This window comes from Ischnura elegans, chromosome 1 (genome assembly GCF_921293095.1).
Source record: "Ischnura elegans chromosome 1, ioIscEleg1.1, whole genome shotgun sequence".
NCBI classification, from domain to species: Eukaryota; Metazoa; Arthropoda; class Insecta; order Odonata; family Coenagrionidae; genus Ischnura; species Ischnura elegans.
This window is the reverse complement of record NC_060246.1, coordinates 56000488-56021187: the sequence shown is the minus strand read 5'-3', so window position 1 is coordinate 56021187 and position 20700 is coordinate 56000488. Positions and strand designations below refer to the sequence as shown.

The 20700-nt window shown below is 38.5% G+C and overlaps 1 protein-coding gene across 1 annotated transcript in view; it reads right to left on the bottom strand.

The window, feature by feature from the left end:
• LOC124160939 (heterogeneous nuclear ribonucleoprotein U-like protein 1) overlaps positions 1-17478 on the bottom strand; it is a 148253-nt gene extending 130775 nt beyond the window's left edge. Inside the window, exon 1 of the mRNA XM_046537078.1 lies at positions 16913-17478. The gene's annotated coding sequence lies outside the window, so the exon portion shown is untranslated. The remainder of the gene's footprint in view (positions 1-16912) is intronic.
• Positions 17479-20700: the final 3222 nt, after the last annotated feature.

The following is a 20700-nucleotide window of genomic DNA, read 5'->3' as shown; positions in this document are numbered from 1 at the left end:
GAAGTGATGCGCCTGATTGCCCGTAAAGAATACAGCCATTAGCGTCCCGGCGCCGCCTTTGCCGAATGAGCACGTTGCGAAATGAGGTAAGGTGCGAGTTAGCCGCGAGAAAATAAATTGCACGACTATTAGATGGATATGACGAAATTTCAGCATCGCAAACTTCTCCGTGAACCTCTCGGAAATGAATGGCAATATCGTCCTCACGCTTTAGGTGTCGTATGATTCCGTGGAAAATTTATCGGTGCCTATAACTTCTTGAAAGTGGGAGCGGTATGTGGGTATGGCAATTTTAGGTATTCTTTCACATAAGTCTTCCGTGAAAACTACGTCTTTACCCATTATAATTTATCATCACTAATTTCTCTTGCATGCACTGCTAATTATTTATTTCCGCATCCTTTTACATCTTTCAGTTCTTGTGAATCTCATAGCATGGGATTACGAATTTGTTTTTTCCTTAAGTATAAAAATTTCATCCGTTGAAACCAGTAAGTGAATTGATTGATCACATTTAATATAGAAGATGGGCATTTACTTTTAATTCTTAAAGAATTTTTTTGGAAGGGTAAATAAGGAATATTTGCAACATAGCCAAAAAAATTCGACTGACTACACATTTTCACACTGTAAATTCGCACTTCATATTTAAATGGCTATTTGACCTCATTTTTGCGAGATAAAAACATTTAAGATTGCCTTCCTGCCCAAAATACGAATTTGAAAATTCAATTTAGTCGTATAAACGCTCATTTTTTACCTTAAGGATATTAAGGTACACAACGGCAAACATAAAAACAAATGCTTCTCTGGATGAAGGTCAAAAGCAAGTAAGTACCATCAGGGAGAGTATAGAGAATATTTTGTCGCTAGAATGAGAGATTCCATAGGAGGGAGGTGTGCTAAAAATTTGGCCCTAATTTCGCACTCACGTATGTTTTCCCTGGCTTGCGTGCCTCTGCGTAAGCTTCTAATGAAACTGTTCCGAGGGAAGAACAAAAAAAATGAGAAATGGCGAAGGTCTTCGTGCGTGGCTGTGATGGTGCCTTGAGGCGTTCCCAATGGTCACTCCCTGAACCAGACGTGTTTGCTGATTTAAAAAATTCAAGATAGCATGCTTTCTTCGAGTGAGGTGGTCAGTTTGGCTTGGTCTCATAAGCCGCTGGCGCCGAGCAAATTCGAGGGTGGCGTTGAAAATTATTATTTACACTCCGCGATGAATCACTCTGTTGAGATGACCGTCGGCAACGGGCAGAAAAAAATCTGTTATTACTGTTCCTCGTGTAAATCGATAATTTTGGATCATCATACTGAGCGGGACCAATGAAGGGGGGGTAAAAATGTAGAACAATGTCTTTATCTCTAAAACAGTGACATAAGAGGTTGAACTCTTTTGTTAAATAGTAGCGCTGGGTGTTAATTCATATTTAAAATGGATGGTTTAAAATTTTCTGAATTACATCTAAGTGCATTTTCATTTAAAATATTTCACAGTAAATTTTCACATTACGATTATATAATCAATTGGAGTATTGTTTCACAAAATAACTTACCGGAAAAATAAGGATTTTTCATTGTAGGGACAAACTCTGCTTTAAACTCTTTCTGGCGGCATTTATTTGGCACGTGGGGGAACTTAATATGCATGCTGTGTCTAAAAGCATAAATTGACGGAAACTTTTTAAACGTAAACGAGACTTTTTAGCCAACAGTTTTATAACCTGCACTTATAAGGCTATATATAAAAAAAATTTCTCCATTTTTTACTGAGAGAACATATTATATATCAAGTACACGAATGAGGAAGGGTTTTACTCATTTTCAGCACTTAGCGGCTTATCTCACATCCATATTTTTATCCATCCTACGGTGTACTCTCTCCACAAACCCTCCTAATCTTTAAGGTGCTCTCCTTTGACGCGAAACGTATTACTGTAATCGGGATCTCAACGGGGAATAAATCATGACGCAAACCCAAATCGTTCTGTCGTCACCTTCTTGGGATGGATATCTTTTTGAACACATCAGAATCCTTCCTCCAAGACTTAGATCTCTTAACTTGAGGACGAAGAGTTCTCATTAAAAAAAAGCCCTTTTGCTTCCTGTTGGGAGGCTTCGTCGGGACATTTGGGTGGGCTTAATGTAACCAATCCTTCACTGAAACGGTAAAGTCCTGGATCGGGAACACAAATCCTCGCCCGCTTCCCTATTTGTCAACGCCTTGGCAAAGATCCCCGCGGTCTCTCCCCACCCAACCACCCGGAATCGCAACGCTCGTGCCAAATGAATAAAGTGCCAGTCCACCCACGTAACCAACCGACAACTCTCGACCGCAACCATCTCCGCTCCCGGCGCCAAACCGTACATCATCCGCGGAAAGGCAGGAAGAAAAAGTAATCGGGAAGAAAAACGATGGGTAAAAGTACTCTTCCTATATAAGTGCGTGATGCATTTGCGAGGATTTTTATGACCGTTTTGTATCTCGCTTTTGAGGAGAGGGAGGAGAAGTGGTAGAGTGGAAGGAGGAGGAGATGGGTCGGTCTGGAAGGGTCCTGGCTGATGGCGCCGCGGCGATAAGACGTCGTCGAAGATGTAGTAGCATCGTAAGGCTGCCGCGAGAGAGTGCCGTTTTCACCGCCTGCTCCCTTTCAAAAGACGCCCACACTTCCTGCTGCTGCTATGCAAACCCCTTCTCTCCTTTTCCGGAACCGGAGGACAATGGCTGGAGTGAGGGAGATGACGCGATTTAGGGCCCATGATCCTGGCACAGGGGACTCAATTGCCTGGACGTAGTCGTGTGTTCGAAGGGCGGGATGATATTTGGCTTAGGGTGAGCAAAGAACGGTGGAGGCGAAACAGTTAGGAGACCCCAAGGTGTGGGAGAATATGGGGGAGGGGATGCGAGAACGTGAAGGACCTCCCCGTTGGTCAAAGGTAATACAGGGTGTTAGTTTTCCAGATCAAACACACGTTGGAACGATAAAATTGTAGACAAGGATCTTACGTAAAGAAAAGGGAATTTATTCCCATGAATCTTATCGTGAGAGGGGATCGGGTTGGTGTGGTACCTTAAGTGTTAGATTTACACTCTGATGGCTTCAATTCGCGGTGATGGAAGAGATTTTATAGAGGTTACTTAATCTCTAATTGGGTTTAGTGTGTGTAAGTGTGTGCAACTTCAAGTGCAACAATCCGTTCGTCGGGTGGGTTGTGGTCTTTTTGGCGCTTTTCATTAGGGACAGGCTAATGTCGACGTCGGGTTTCTTTCCACTCTTCCCTAACTACCCTTATTTCATGGCGCAAATGCCCCCAAGATGTCGGTCGCTACCTTCAATTACCGTGCCATACCTCGTCTAGGGATATCGGTTATATATTGACATTTCCTTGTTCTAGTATGATGCAGTTGCTGAAATAACATTCTTTTAATTTTTAGTTGGCCTTTATAAAAATATCGATTTAATTTTTATTGGTTTCTTTGAAACTGGTTAAAAGGTGTAATAATTAATCTTCTTCAAGTTTCGTAGTTTTTGAAGAAATGTAAGACATTATTAATTCAACAAACATAATAAAATCTTGTATCAAGAAAGGCATTGATATTTAAGAAGTAACGAAAAAACATTAAAATAGTTCTGCAATAAGACTTGTAGTTCATTATGATAACTACATTGAGCTTATTTGAAATTAAATAAAGTACTCGTATCCCCAGGACGAATAGCTAGCATGCAATTATGATGAATTGAAAATTTTCATCAAATTAGTACTGGAAGAAAATTACGCAAGCAGGATACGAGAATTCTCTGAATTCAATCAAACAAATCCGTCTGTTAAAGGTAATAAAACTGTTTAATTTTCCAAGCACGTCGTGGTGGTGGCACTCGAAAACTCTGTTTTTTGTTTCCCATACTCAGCCAAAACACTGCGTCACGAAAGGCTTTAACCATACGAGCCTCCATCTTTATCAGAGCGTGTCCAGACTCCCCGTTTTCCACCGAGTGCTCCCTCATTCTGTCACCGTTTGACACTCGGGAACGGCAAAAGTGGCACTTCATTCGCGCCGAGGATAATAAAGGGTCTTCACTACGCCGAGTGCCATCCTACAGACAAGACGAAGAGAGAGAGAGAGAGAAAAGAAGAGAACACCCAGCACCGTGATGTCCCATGTGTACGCAGTGGATGGTAGTGTGGAGCTCCCACCCATCCTCTCCTCCAGTATTCAAACCCGGGACTTGTGGAATAGTGTGGGAGACAAACGCACCTACCGTTACTCCACGGTGAACCCGAACGAGTTGTTGATGAGGAAGGAGGAGGAGGGTCGTTTAAGGGTTTTACGTGGGAGTAGGCGCTTGTGAGAAATGGGTGCAGCCGTTTGGTAGGGGATGGAATGAATGAGAGAAAAAGAGGTATACAAAAAAACAAACTAGGAAAACGGTGGAAGATGAGACCGGAAGCCTCCTCGGGCAAATTCTTGCGCTTGAGTTCAAAGAGAAAGTAAAGGAGAGATATATATACGGTGAAAGTTGTGTTGGTATGTGTGTGTGTCTGTTATGTGTACGCGAGCGTGTTTGTGTAGCCTACACGGGTCTTGGAAAGCAGTGCACTTCGTGAAGAAGGATGGGGAAGAGTCAGTGTGGTTAAGGGATATTTTTTTTCTTATCCACACTACTCTTGAGTAGTACGTATAACAGACAAAGGTGAGTGAGGTTTGAGGGAGGTAGAGAGGGAAGGTAAGAGGAGTGGGGTGGAGAGCAAACATGGTCTTGGAGAGGGTGAGAGATCACTGCTTACTTGGGATTCCTCACCCTACGGAGTCAGAATCTCAGGTAAAGTATGCAGCTCTTCCAATGCGCAAGACACGCTTTATTTTTTAAATAAAATACTTCACTCCATCAAATCAAGGCAAGCTTAACATAATTCTTGAATGTGTGACCGTTATCCGTCTCCAAAATTTTCAATAGCAAAGTATTATTTACTTGTAGGAAACTACTATTTTAGAGGCAGGAAGTCATTCAGAGTCCCAATTGGCTTTAAGCCCCAAAAATAGAGCCATCTGGCTTTTATCCTTTTCAGTCACACATTTTTTCTCTTCGTTGGTAGAAATTATGTTCTGACTATTTCAATTAGTACGTGGTCTTATGAAAACTTATGCCAAGGCGTTTCGCTATTTTTCATACTGTAAATTTTGTGGTCTATGTTCGTTACTATGAAAAAAGCACACATTTCCTTCTACTGGTGTTCGATGGTCCTCAAGGGGAATCGCTCAGTGATTTATAATAAAATAAATTCAATTTTTCTAATCCAATTCCTGAAATCTAAGCATGCGATTTAATTTAAGGTTTTTTCTCGTAACTGTCCACATTACCACATCCATAAGAGCGGAGTTACCACCAAAAATAGACAAAATATGAAATTATCGTGTTAATTTACATTTTCAACGGAGCTAAAATTTTAAATTGGGTTTTAAACGACAGTAAAATCTCTTCAATCTTTTTATTGGAATTGTAAAGAGCATATTTGTTACGATTTCCCCTGAAATTTTGCTTGTTATCGTATTTTACTCCCGTCTTCCTGCTAGTCTTCCACACTTATTTTTTTGTGCATCTTCGACTTATCTGACGGTAAAGGAGAGCAAACTCCTCTTGGACGGGTCTATTGGAAGGAGAGGAATTGGAGGAGGAAGCAACTAAAGAGGGCAAGTGGGTGAGAACCTCTTCCTTAAGTTCCCATGCGACAGCGGAGCCCGCAGTTGCTACGAGCAACAAGATAACAAGACGTTCGTGTGCTAAGTCGAGTCGTGCTGGCCGAAATACAAAAGCTTTTTTGAGTCTCGAGACGATCTAGATAATAAAGTTTTCGGTATTGCTCCCTTCCCTTTCCATTCCTTCCACTTTTAAATGCTTCGCTTTTTTTTATACCGCCTGTTGGAGGAGGAGACGGAATTATATTCCCGGAGGCATTCAAACGCGAGGCACTTAAGAGGGGAGAAATTTGTTAATGACCTTGATGACTATCTTCCGCACACCTCTGTGAAAGCCTTTTCGATTATGTTATGGGAGCGTATCAGACTCATAACGTGCCCAACCCGAGTTGAAAGTGGTGTTGGGTTTCACGGCATCAGTGCATTTCCTGGTTCCGAGGCACTAATTATGATTTTTTTTGTCGCTTTCTATGGCCCAAATAACTGTTAAATGAATCGCAGCAATTTCACAATCAACTCAATACGTTGATGCTTAAATTTAAGAGACGTAATTCAACTGAAACCTAATGCTTAGCAACATACTAGAGCAATTAATTTTTAATTAGAAACTGCATCACAAATAAGTCTCCCCGCCGTTGGATTCCTGGTTTCGGGGCACCTATTATTATTTTTTGTTGCATTCTACGGCCAAAAGAACTGTTAAATACATCTCAGCAATTTCAAGATCAAGTAAATTCGTTGAATGCTCAGATTTTAGAAATGTAAAGCAAATGGAAGTTAATACTTTGTGAGCTACACCAGCAATTAATTTCGAAACATATTTTTTCGGAAAGTTAGCTGCCATAGTTGGAATTTAAACTTATTGCCATTGGATTTGCCAGTTTTGGGTATCCAAAGGCCTCAACTAGGCTAGCGATTCAGTAAATACAGTAACAAAAAGAAAATTCCAGTTAAATTCTCTTAAAAATCGGAATTTAAATGCTCCAGCTTTGTAAATCTCTCAGGTATTTCACAAGTTCATTTACTACATTATTAATTATAAGGAGTATCCAGCGCTTCTTAAACTCGAAAATGGTCCTAAATATTCCCAACCTTAAATCTGCCTATAACGTGAGTGTTAAGTAAGCAAGCATTGTGGTTACTTTAAATCACATAGTAAATGAATATAAAAATTCAGTTTAGTAGACACGATAAAGAAAATTTGGCAGAAATAAATTGGCCTCTTCGCCACTCCTATTCTTTATCATAAACATTTGAATGGAAAATATTATCGGCAATTAAGTTTCTTGAACAGAGCAGGAGTCTTAGAGACAGCTGCGGCCCGTGGTTTGATCCCCAGTATGCATATATTTAATATCGGTGTTAGTTACGCAGAAGTGTGTGTAATCGTCTCGTTAACATTTTTCACTACAAAACTACTTTCTTTTTTTCTTCTAGGAAACGAAATTGTTACCTATTTGAGAAGAAAAGTTATAAAAAATATGCCCAGGCATAGCTAGACGTCAATAAAGACTGATGAGAGGTGAAAAAGTTAACTTCCTGGAAGTGATAATCATCCCCAGGTTCGGTCAATATCCCACGTTAATGAACTCAAAAGGCCAGGTGTGAAACAATTAAGCTTATCTCACCCTGAAAAATGTCCACTTATCCAATCCGGGAACGGGAAGTAAATTGAATTTTCATTCTTGCTTTACCGGTGGAAAAAAAATGCTAACGGGGTGGGAAGTCAGAAAGTGCTTTGCATCTTCCTACGGTGTGTGCGTGTGTTGTGATGAGGTCAACACTTTCTTGGGAAGGAAAATGAAATCCTTCGAATCGTTCCCCGCACTAAATTACGCGGCGCCTTAGTCGTTTGTTTCCGCTATATTGCGTCTCTACCGCTACGTGCGCAAGGAAAATTTTAAAAAAACCCTGAAGTGGGTCCGGAGGGAAAGGACAATGGAATGGGGATGTGTTCCCTTCAATGAGCTTTGCGGGACAGAGCTAATGCTCTCTAGGAATTCCACTCTGATGAACTTGCGAAAATGATGGGAGTTTCTGTTTTTTCCGGCCACTTCCTGTTGAGATGCATTATACTCATCATTGGAGCTTGCTGTTTACACAAGAGACTTCAAAAACACCTGGGTTCTATCGATTTGTTCCATTGAGAAAAAGGCCAACATGAAGTAGGAAGCCATTTACCTCCAGTAAATCACTTCTTCATTAGCACTGATAAATTTTAAATTATGCAATTAGGAAAGAGTTAGGACAATAAGGTATCATCACACTATTTTACGTAATTTCCTATAAATTTACAAACATATTTCATATAGGCACCAAACTATTTATGTGATTAATATAGTTGTGCTTAATTTCCATGGATCAACACACTTAAAATTATGGGCTAATGTACCCTCTAAAAATGAACTTCTAACGTGCATTATTTTTTTCTGGCTATAAAGCTCATTCTATGCAAATACATTCTTCTTAACAGAGAAAAGTTTTAGAAAATCACTCTTGAAGTCAGTGTTTGAGACGCCAATTTTTGTTACGATTCGTGATTTTTTTAAAAATAAGTCCTTACTGGTATTTAAAATTTTAATACCATTTAATTCTCATTTGCCTTAGCCGGAATGATTTTTTCTCTGTGGACTTTTCGCACAATTTGTGTATTGCGGGTGACTCCCGTAATGTTATCATCGTGTCTAGTCCCAGTATACTTAAATACGATTAAATTCAAAATATCCATATATATTTGCATGTTTTCTCATGACCTCTCAAATATTTATACGCTATGATCCTTCCGAATAAAAGTTGATCAAATGCCATTGTATCAAATGCACTGGAGTTAAGCAAATTGTTATCCGATATAGTTATAACCTCAAGTTTATTCCAATCTTTAAAATTTTTATTACAAAAATCAACAGATTTTTAGAGGCCGTAATTACTATTTATATACTTCTGTGATAATTAGCATCGAAATTATTAGTTAAAGAGAAAATGTTTCGTTCCGTATCTTAAGTTTCAAACTGTGCAAATAGATCTCCAGAATTCTGATTGATCAAACATAAGTTCCATTGAGTATTTAGGAAGTTTAAGAGGCACCATTGTATTACAAGTTCGTTCTTTGGATATTTTATGGCTGCATTCCAAGTTTCAAAAAAAAATTAATTGGTTCTCAACCTCAGGATACATAACTATTTGCAATAGGTATTTGAGAAACCATTGTGTTCGTTGAGCATAGCGGTTTCTGCAGCTTTTACGGTAATTGTGGAATTCATAGCAGTGTAACTATTCTTCTGACCAATTATTGTATTTCATTATGGACGTTATTTCTTGTGATAGAAAAATTAACTCCCTGGCAATGGAATTACTGTTTTAATTGCCCTCCAGAGATTCAAAATTATTTTACAGTTCTTCTTCAATAATTTTATCTCAATTCCCGTTTTCTGAATTACTTCAACATGGAATTAAAGTTGCTCAGCATGGGAAAAAATATTTACCACCAGTAATTCACTTCTATAGCACTGATAAATCTCAAATTATGCAATTAGGAAAAAATGTTGGGCAATAAGGTAATATTGCACTATTTTATGTAACTTAGGAATATTTTTAGGCCATCAGGAATCGTATCGTTTGAATGAAATATATAAAAACAAAGCAATATTTACTGATAGAAAAGTTGCTTTAAAGAAAATTTAACATATGTGAGAGTAATAAATATTCCTTTAAATACAGTTAGAAATACCAAGAGACCATTTACGACTCACAAATATAATAATGGAGGAGGTATCGAGAAAATCGAACGAAACACATCATCAGATATGGCCAATAATGTCGTAAGTCCTGTTCTCCAGTTCTATGACAGCGTACAAAAATCGTCTCCACAAAAGCGTGATTTCTACCGACTAAGAGGATACTATGAACAAATACAGTGTATTCCGGTTAATTGGAACTATCAGTGCCAATACTATTTTCCTTGATTAAGTGTCTGCTCCGTTTATCTTAAGTATTATTTAAATACTTATTCATGCATTCAAATTTAGCAAATAATGATATCTGAAGTTGTGAATTCCTTTCTTTCAGTCATATATCAGCTAATATGAATATTTAATTATTAAAATAATAGGAATATTTGTATTTCATGCAGTACATCAAAATGTTTCTATATTTCTATCATTATTCTGACATTGATACGTAAGAAGTGTTAAGAAGGACAATGAAAGTGTTTACGGGTTCATAATTAGTGCAGTGAAGAGGAATGATTCAACCAAATGGTGAATAGATTTGTCCCAAGTAAGTGGCGGTCTCTGACGACTTCATTTAGCGTTAGCTACTGTGTTAATTATGACGCGAGGTTATTTTATTTATTTCATCCAAATTTCTGTGCCAGAACATGAAGGCCTCAAATTAACGGTTCACGAGTTCACTTCGTGGAATAGTGATATGGTATATTAAAAAATAAACGTTATTATATTCCAAACAGTGTCTATTGAAATCTCTACCGGTTTCAGCTTTTTCTGGTCATCACCAAGAGGTAACAGAGCAAATAGATCGGCTATCGATATGATCCTTCATCTCTTGATAGTGACCTGAAAAGATCGAGCGCGGTAGAGTTTTCAATAAATACTGTTTGGAATATAACAGCATTTATTCTTTAATCTGCAATGAAGGCTCCAGTCAAAAGTTCTAGCTCATGGGTGAATACGTAACCCGGATGGTAGGTAACAGTCAATATAAAAACTCCCCTCATCCCATCTCAATGTCTCCAGATACGAGAGAGAGAGAGAGAAAAACGGCGCCGTTTCGTCTCGAGATCTTGGCACCCGATTGAACTTATCCCTCCCGCAGCCGTCAGCCCTTTTACAATCCTTCGCGAGAGACGCTGTACAAGTCGCGGAACGTCCCTCTCTTTTTTTATTTCGGGGGCATCGCACAAATTTTTTCCGCGCACCGGTCCGTTCTGCGTCCCGTTCCCGGTCGGTGGTGGCACCTGGGACCCCACCCCCCTCTGATCCCCCTTCCCTCTCCGTTCGGCCCCGCCCCCTTTGTCTCCCTTTCACGTCTGCCCCAGTCTGCGAGCACGCGTAATCCCGCGGCGCCGACGAGCGTGGGCTGCACGCTGCGCCCCGTTTAGCAAGGACGCGCCCCCGAGGAAGGACACCCGTCCACCGGCGAAAGGTTAGCGTCCTGGGTGATATGCCTCCTGTTGACATTCCGCCTCGTGGTTTTATCCTGATTTCAACGGTTAATTCGGTCAAATATAAAGTTTCATAGTGAAAATTTTATCTGGTCATGATTATTCTATCGGTCAATGTAGGTTTATGTGGACTATTTTGCGAGTTACCCCGGCCTTCAATGCCTTTCAAATTTTAGTTTCCTTTTAAAGTGTCGTGATTGCTTTTATTTTTTATATTAATGCTATTCTCGTCCTTATTCTCTCTCATTTACCAAGCATTCTCTAAAGGCACCGAAGAAGGACACCCCTCCACCGTCGAAAAGTTAGCGTCCTGCGTGATATGCCTTCTGTTGACATTCCACCTCGTGGTTTTAGCCTGATTTCAACGGTTAATTCGGTCAAATATAAAGTTTCACAGTGAAAATGTTATCTGGTCATGATTATTCTATCGGTCAATGCAGGTTTATGTGGACTATTTTGCGAGTTACCCCGGCCTTCAATGCCTTTCAAATTTTAGTTTCCTTTTAAAGAGCCGTGGTTGCTTTAATTTTATCTATTAATGCTATTCTTGCCCTTCTCCGCTCTCATTCACCAAGCATTCTCTATAGACACCGAAGAAGGACACCCATCTACCGTCCAAAAGGTTAGCGTCCTGCGTGATATGCCTTCTGTTGACATTCCGCTTCGTTAAGCCTGGTTTTAACGGTAATTTGGTCGAATATGACGATTGTTTTAGTGAAAACGCTCTCTGATCATTAGTTATTCAAGTTTCTAAGGATCAATAGTGGTTTATACGAACCATTTAGCTAGTTACTCCGGCCTGTCATGTCTTTTAAATTTTAGTTTCCTTTTCAAGTTCCCCAAGCGTAATCCCTTTAATTATCTCTCTTTATGCTATTCTCGCCCTTCCCCTCCATCGCTTATTAAACATCCATCCTTTTAACTAGGGTTTTCGCATCGCTTTTCCAATCAGTGCTTTCCCTATTCAGGTCTTTTGTCTCCTCATTATCTCATTTTGATGTCCCCTCCTTACTCACCACATCTGCAAGATATAAATGAAATACTGAATTTTCATGAAATTTGAGCGAAAACGAAGGTGCAAATTCACTGTGGCTGCATCACTCAAGCGACAGATAATATTACGTTTTACAAGATGCGATATCACGAACGAAATCATTCTGAAATTGTTAGGCTGCTATACACTGACCCTTATCAAGATTAAACTCTTTCCTTAATAAGAAAAGTCAACATTTTACTGCTCATATTTTCACTGCAATATAGTTTTAATATCTGAGAAATTATGAAAGTTGATAATGGTGGTTCATCAAAAAATAAAAAATTATTACATAAATTTTGGAATAGTAATAACCAGGAAATCAGGTTGATGAAATTGGCTATGATAGCAGTAGTACAATGAATGTACTTCTCAAGAGTAAAATCAATGAAATAGCTCACCTTTTACTTATTTGCGTGATGTATAGTTCATTTTTATTAAAATAATGGTATATTTTTATTTTTATTCCTAGGGCAGCTCTACTGGAAATGTTTTCCAAACTCTATGGATTATTTGGGGACTTACTACCGAAGAAGCAACTTAGTACTACAATTCTAAGCAGCGAGAGCATATATCATGTATCTCTCTAAACAAAAAGGCATACATTTTAAGAATATTTAATGATAACTATTCCTCCAGTATTTCGTTCCCGAAATTTAGGTCAAAAGATATAAGCTACATCTTTTCCTAATGGAAATGATCAGATTTCCGTTTGAGTGTGAGAGATAAAATTTGGTCGTGCGCGGAGTGAAATTAGGGTGCCTTAAAATGAAATTTCTTCTAAAATCTATGCATTTATTTCTTTCATATTTTTCACAAATGAAGACTTACGACGCTGGCTTTCTTCGACGTGATTTTGATCCACAGAAGACCTCACGATTTGAATTCTTTTCCTGTCGACCCAATGTTTCCTTCCACATTTTGGGTTCATCCTCATTGTCATTCTTCATTCGTTTTTGGCCCACTGTGGCCGTCGAACGGAAAAATAACAAAATCGCTATGAAGAGACGTGATTCCTCGATGAATTTGACGGCTCGATACACAATCGCCTCTCGGGTCGAAGAATTTGATATTCAAGCCGGGTAGGAAAATCCTTTTGTGTCAACCGATATAATCACGTCACATACATCTGTTTACCTTCCTTCAGGTTACCAACCAGTTTTATTTCTCGGAATTCTATGGTCGATGAATGTTTTAAACCTGATCCGATTGGGTCCTTGCGGCTTCTTAAAGCCTCTTCCCTATACCTAGATATCTTTTGGCAATTCCTTAATTTGAAACACAAATATTTAAGATTAATACCTGGAATTTTTAAAATTTTAGTCGTCACTAATTTTATAATTAATGAAGCAATGATTAATCATATCACAGCTGAAGACCTTACATTTCAATTTTGTCTTTTTACTTTATTTTCCAATTGTGAGCTATGCACCGTAATTTTTTTCTATGGTTTATTGATATTATGAGCAACAAATACAAAATAATCCATCGTTACCACATAGGCCTAAAAGTTACTGGGATGTCTATGGCGGCATCAAACATATAAAATTTCGGTGAATAAAATTAAAAATGTTTTTAAAAAGCTTTTTCAGTATGATATTATCATTTCATAGATATGTGTCCAAAAATCATTGCTATAAAATCCCTTTCTTTCTAATTTACTCTTTTTTCTGAGAGTATGATAGGTGAATGGATGGCAATTGCAAAATTACATATTTTTCATAAAATCTCTCCGAAATATAATAAACACAGAAAATGAACTAGAAAAAATTCTTTAAGCATGTGAGGATCATGCATTTTAATCTCAATTGATTATTTATGCTTACTCTTCGCAAAATTGAGTGTGTTTATCGTTATCTAATTTTTCTTTTTGAGGACATCTATTTTTATTGCCATCGTACAAAATAAGCCATTGGATTAACGTAAGATCCAAAAATGTTATTTGAAATATTTTCAAAAAATGTAATCAAATTCAATAGAGAGAAAAAATGCTCTCTCCCTTCCTTAATGAAGTAAGAGTCCATAGTTATGTATTACATAGAAGCTAATAGTGAACAGATTTGCGGATAGCATTTAAAAAATTAGGCTTCTCCAGGCACGGGCACGGTATTATTCTGTGAGAATCGGAATTAAGATTTTTTCTTACGGAGAGAGCTAACCGCCACAGTCCGTGGTCAAAACAAAAAGAGAGTCCCCGGTTTGAGCAAATTGCTTCCACAAAATATAGTTGAATATTTGCCTTATCTTCCCAACGTACATGCCAAAAATATTGCAATACAGGAAATTTTTGTAACCATTTTTATAATGAAAATGAAAAAGCAGGAGCAATTTCCACAATTTTACATTTACTAATACTACCGGTTTCGCTTTTCAGCATCATCAGGTTCAGCATCATCATGCTGAAAAGCGAAACCGGTAGTATTAATAAATGTAAAATTGTGGAAATTGCTCCTGCTTTTTCATTTTCATTATGTCACGTTTCCACTCCATCTCGCCTGAAACCTCAGACTATAACCATTTTTATATTTGATATCAATATCATGATTTCCTGATGCTTTCTCATACTTAATAGTTTACTAAATTTTAGATTTTTCTGGTGAAGAAAATTAGTGTTACTGCTGTACTTTAGATGCTCCAATTCCCTGACATGAGAATTTTTTTTCTTAGTAGCGTATATAGTTGAAAAGTTAACGTAATAATTTCTCTTCTGGATAATTTAACGCTAAAAAAATTTTGGAATGGTACAATGATTAAAAATAATTGTAAATTTTTTTCATTAACCCGTTGACACGTTCCTTCGATTACATTGCTCGAAGAATCATGTATCTGAAATGTATCCCTATTTTTGTGCCTTGCAAACTACTAGAGATGCCGAAATACCAATGGCACCACTACGCTTCGGGGATTTACCATACCATTTACCTACTTGTTATTTCAACGTTTTCGAACCATGGACAAACTTTCCTGAGAGTGAACGTGTCATTAGGGCTCGTTAAACTCCACCATTCACCCCAGAGGCTGCGACCAAAGACTTGGGCAAAGCAAATGGAACGGAGAAAGGAAGCTGCCCAGTGTTAACTCTGGCACTTACCTAAGATTCCTTAGCAAACGTCTTCCAAGAAAACATCTCAAAAGGCATGTTGCCTACTTCACGTGGTATTTTTTAGTCAATGTCAAGTGATGGAAGGTGTTATTTTTACTCTCGTCTCCAGTAGAGTGAAGAAAGTATTGAATTCAAAGATGGAACCTCGTTTCCTAAAACCGGTGCCTTATGCTGTAATATACTCTCTTCAACACATAATGACACCGCTGAAGTTTTAAGATGGTATTTATATTTATCGTCTTGAAATGAGTGAACAAATTTGGCGCAAAATATGTCTCTTTTAAAATCGATAATAACCTCAAGAATACATATACCCACTCATAATGATAATTCCGCTTCTTGCAAACAAACAGATGTTTTGTGCAGATTAGTTAAATACCGCTTAAGGACATTTTATGGCAATCCAAACCTTATTAAAACATTTAATCTTTAAAAATATCTATAGGTGTACAATTTGCAGAGTTTGTATTCTACTATAAAAATTAATTTTTTAACGTTCCGTACTAAATTAAATGTTGATAACCTTAACGTTTGATTTTTCTGTTTGTTCATTTTCCGTAGAAATAAAAATATTTCTTGGCAACAGTTAACATGAAAGTAGTCATTTTTAAATATTCATTCATTTCAAATTTTGTTGAAACGCACATTACTAAGGGAGAGAGAATGCCTTTAATTTCAGTCTTGTATCAATTTATCGATTACCCTGGGTTTGATTGTCATTGATTTTCGCATAGCAATATTAATTCGTTTTTTGATGTTCCCCGATAGTTTGAAGTAAATTGAAACTGAGTGTAATTGCTTTCAGTATTCTCGATTAGGGTAAATCGTTTTCTCCCCACAGAGCTTCACTCTTTCAATTTTGAGCTATTGACTTTAAAGGTCGAACACTGATCCACAGTTAGGAGTGAAATCGTGCACATTGAATCTGATCCGTGAGTTTCAGAGGGCCACCTTCCATACAGCCGTTAAAGTCTCCAGCTACCTTTTATATTTCTCGATGAAAGAAAATCCCGATTTCGCATCTCCGACGGTTTCATTGGGGAAAATAGAAACGTAAAAATTTTATATATGAACTCCGATACATGTATTTATGAATTTATCGTATAAACATGTCTGAGCTTAGAGGAGTTGCCTTTAAACTAGTTACGGTCTCATCAAACTGGATACTGGATACCCATGCTTCCTTTGCTTCATCTTTGTTTCCTCTTCACTCATAACACTCGTGCATTTCTTCAGATGCGGACATAAAGTTATATTTACGGCCTTAATCACATTCTTTAAATAAGTCCACAGTAAGTGAGAAGATATTTGATTCAGACCATCTTATTTCCATACGGTCCTTTGGTTATCTCCTCCAGTGAAGGATAAAAACTGTCTCAGAAGTACATACCTTTCCCGAAAGTTTTCATAGCATAAGTACAATACTTTTACTCTGCAACTCCTTATCTCAATCTTCTGCAAAAAGTTCAAACAAATGGAAATAAAATCCGAAGTCGAAGTTTAATCAGTAGATAGGGAAAAACTCCTTTCATTCACATTCTCACCTTGCATTCAATTTAATATTTGAATGCACAGAATTGAAAGAATTGAACTGAAATAACTGAATATTTTTTGAGCAAGCAAATTTAACTGCATATTTCTAGAGCTAGCGTTTTGGCAAAAATGCGCTACCAGGGACCCTTGAGAATTTCTAATCAAAATATTAGGAAACTTTCTTCCCAAGTAAACCGCTTGGGGATTTCATTCACATTTCGACCACCTTATGCACTTTCATCCCACCGCAATTTTAGTCGATCAACAGGTCAATATAAAGAAGGTATCATCATTCGTAAGGAAACGATGATGCAGCATATCACTCGCCGATCGGCACAGAGCTATTCGTATTCCCCCGCAGGCACGTACCTTACTCTCTTCGGTCTCCCGGAGATCGCCGGCTGTCAAATCCTTTCCTCCGCGGAGCCCTCGGGCGAAATGTGTGCCAAGAGGCGAGGACGCACGACTGACTGTGGCCGCTAGGGAAGCGCGGAACCGCTGCAATATCTTTACGTCTCTCCCCTCTCTCCGCCGACTCTTGAGGACTATTCTTCCTCAACTCTTGAAGCACAATAGGCAAGCCTTGGTAGATTGACAGTTCTGCCACAGAGAGATCAGTACGACCAACAACACGTCCAAATATTTCTCCTTGTTTCACACCGAGTCAATCAAATTCGAATTTTTTTCACACCCTTGCCCAAACCGCTCTGTCACTGAAGATGCTCTTTCGGCGATACCGGACGATGAAATACTCCAACTGCGGGGAGGTCCAAGGGAGATCGGGAGAAATAAAAACTGTCCCGCTCGGAGGAGAGGTGTGTGTCGAGTACCTCTCGGAAACGTCCGGAAAGACGACGCGGAGGAGAGAAACGTTATGGAGGACTGTTAGGTGAAGACTGGATGTGTCCGGCGCCCATGAAGCCGTTCTTAAAGACGATGGCTCTAGTCGGTTCCCGTCTGAAGAGGCAGAGGAGGAGGATGAGGGGGTGGAAGGAGGTAGGGGTGGAGTTGGGGAGGGGAGGGTTGGCAGGTACGGAGGAGGGAGAGAGGGGAGTTGTGTGGATGGACTAGAGGGATGGACGGAAGAGCGGTGGAGGAGGGGAAGTGGTGGTGTGGGGAAGGAGGGAGGGAAGAGTGGGGAAGGGCGAGGAGAAAAGGGGTGGGGGAGCAGTGAAATTGGTGGCAGGAGTGGGATGGGTTTGATGATAGGGGAGGTGGAGGGTGGTAGGTCCTGATAAAAAAGTTCGCGAGGGGGAGGAGCAGTAGGGGGCGTTGGGACGTGGTCTGGTGTCGGGGGTGGAGGAAAGGGTGGGTGTCCGACCAGGGGGTGTTCTTTTGCACCACGATGGGATTCACGCAAGAGGACGTGAGAGGATGATGACTTAGTCCTTTGCCAAAGAAGAAGAAGAAGATCTGTGTTGGGAGGGAAAGCGGGATATATTTTTTCGTCATCTTGAATTGGCAACGCCGGCAAGGTTAATGGCACCCTTGGGATTGCCTCCCCCCCCCCCCCCCCCCCGTCCATAAGGAATTAATGGGGCACCCTTGGCAGCTAGATAACTACCTCAGCGGCGGAGCAATGATCCGGCCGGGTTTGCTCTTGCATCGGAGCCAAACTTTCGATTCGCTTCGTATGACATCAAACACAGCTAAGATTTACACCTCTCCACTCCAAGGCTCCTTAACAGGAAACGCGATACCCGGAAGATAATATATTTTGTTTGTTCTGGTATTTGTTGGTTTTCTTGTCATCTCCATTTCGTTGACATCAGAAACGGTTTTCAGCAGTGTCGAGACCTAGAAATTAGAGTTAAAGCCAAACTGTTTGAGAGGGATATATTTTTGTAATCAAGATAACATAAAGGAAATGTAATGGGTAAGTCGTTCCGTTATTTTTAATTAAGAAGCTTGGTAAACAGACTATTACTCTCATCAGAATAAACAAGGAAATGGGTGGTAAACTGGTATATCACATACAAACCCAATGTATTTTTCTAAAAGTGAAAATTATGGCACTCAGGTATTGAGTTTCAACGCAATAATCTCACTTGAAAATTACGTTTCGCGGCTTCATTGTATTTAGCCATTAATGTTCACAGTTTCAGCACACTTCGGTATGTAACGACCTTAATATAATGGCAAAAAGCCAAAGAGACTTCTGCAAGATACAGCCACTTCTTGCGGTTAAGTAATGACAAAAGGAGTACCAGATTGCCTTCTGCGTGCGTTAAGCCACATAGTTAACCTTGTGCAAATAAATTGCAGCTCTCAATTTTTTAGAGGGAATGCCCATGTTGTAAGACTATCCAGTCCTACACTATTGAATTGAATGATTATTTCAATTAATTGTCTGAGAGGTACTGGTTTAGCTCAGAGTACGTTACAATGTAAGACCACAGTCTCCCAATCTTAGATAAATTTCTGGTGACCGCATTGTCATTTGCGGCGACCACAAGCACAGTGTTTCAGCGTTTCGAAATTCAATATCACAAGGGTATATTTTGTAAATTAAAGAAAAAATTTATTTTTTCCTAAATTTACAAAAAAAAATTATTTTTTTGAGCAGGATGGATATTAGGAACAAATTTTACCCTTTTCGAATTAAATTTATATGAGGAAATGATAGAAAATTTAAGTGAGAAAGTGAAATATGATACGAATGAATGGAATTATTTAATTAATTTGGGTGAAAAGGTTTCAGCTTGTGTTCAGCTTTTTCTGTCATGAAACTATGGATATTTATCGAAAACACGTGATTAAACTTCTTACTCATGATTAAAGTTGAATTTATATTTATTAATGTGGCGCTTCATTTCATCCCTTGTCATTACTATTTTTCATTAATTCTATAGCGTCGATGATTTATTTACATGTCATCATTTAGCGATATTTCCCTGTTTTCTCTGCATCATTCCTTTCGTCAGATGGAAAATTTTCAGATTTATCAAGGTAAAACGTAAATTATACCATATGCCTTCGTCAAATCTCGGAATACATTTTAATTTAATTTTTAGTCAATTGTTTTGAGGTAATCTTTGGATGATACCCTATTTCCATAGTAATGTTTTGGTAGCTTTTTTGCTTGTCGTCACTGTAGAAAAGGTTTAATCAAACAATAATTTTATATCCTACTTTATAATTTTGGCTGAGATGAAGAACTTAATAAGAGTAAGGACCCAAGAACAGTTTACTTAATCAAAGTGCAATAAATAATCCCAATTTCTACTGAAATTCGCGTAGGAAACGTTTCCAATTTGGTTTTGTTCCTCATCATTCAATTAATTTACTTTCGCCATTGAAATTATTGATATGCATATTTGCATTACGCGTTGAATCTAAAATGATTGAGTACGTCTCGATATGTGAATCAATATCGCATACAAAATAATTTATTCGAGTTTTATATCGATTATGAGTGAATACTTTTTGCGTGACATCTGCATCGTTAATTCTTTCATCCGTCCTTCACGGAGAACAAATACATGTTTACTCAATCTGTGGTAAAAAATTTTCATAAAAATTCTATCTTCGAGAAAAGGAACTAATTACTACATTCTAGCCATACGAAAATCTCTTTCATCAAGCGGCCGTGATGGAGTAAAATCTGGCATCTGTCTACTTAAAAAATAGCAAAGGAAAAAATTGCGTGTTTTTTCCATGTGGCAGAAATTATTTCAAGGTTGTGCGAAATAATGAGTATAATCCGCAGAAAATTAAGTAACGCTGCGAAGGAAGATGTTTGCGTCTTAATTACTTGATTTAGGGTAGTGGTATGATGGATAATCACATGAAAACTGACTAATGGCGGTGAGATGAGATCTCTCCTGATACTGCTTAGTCACTTCAGCAACATCACGATACCCTGCTATCAATCCTCTCAAATAATTATGTGATGAAACCAAATCTTGAAATATATCTTGAATAGGCAGCCATGTGAACATAACTGTAAATAATTTTGTGGAAGATATTAAAATGATGTTGAGAGCAGATAAATTATCTTGCATTAACATTGGAATCGTTGGACGTTTTACTGCAAAATTAGAGTTAGTATGACGCATTTCCCAATAATATAAGCAGTACTAAGAGATTAGGCATAGTTGTCAATCAACGTCAAGCGTCAGCATAAACTCACGGGTTTTTATCCAAAATTAACTAAT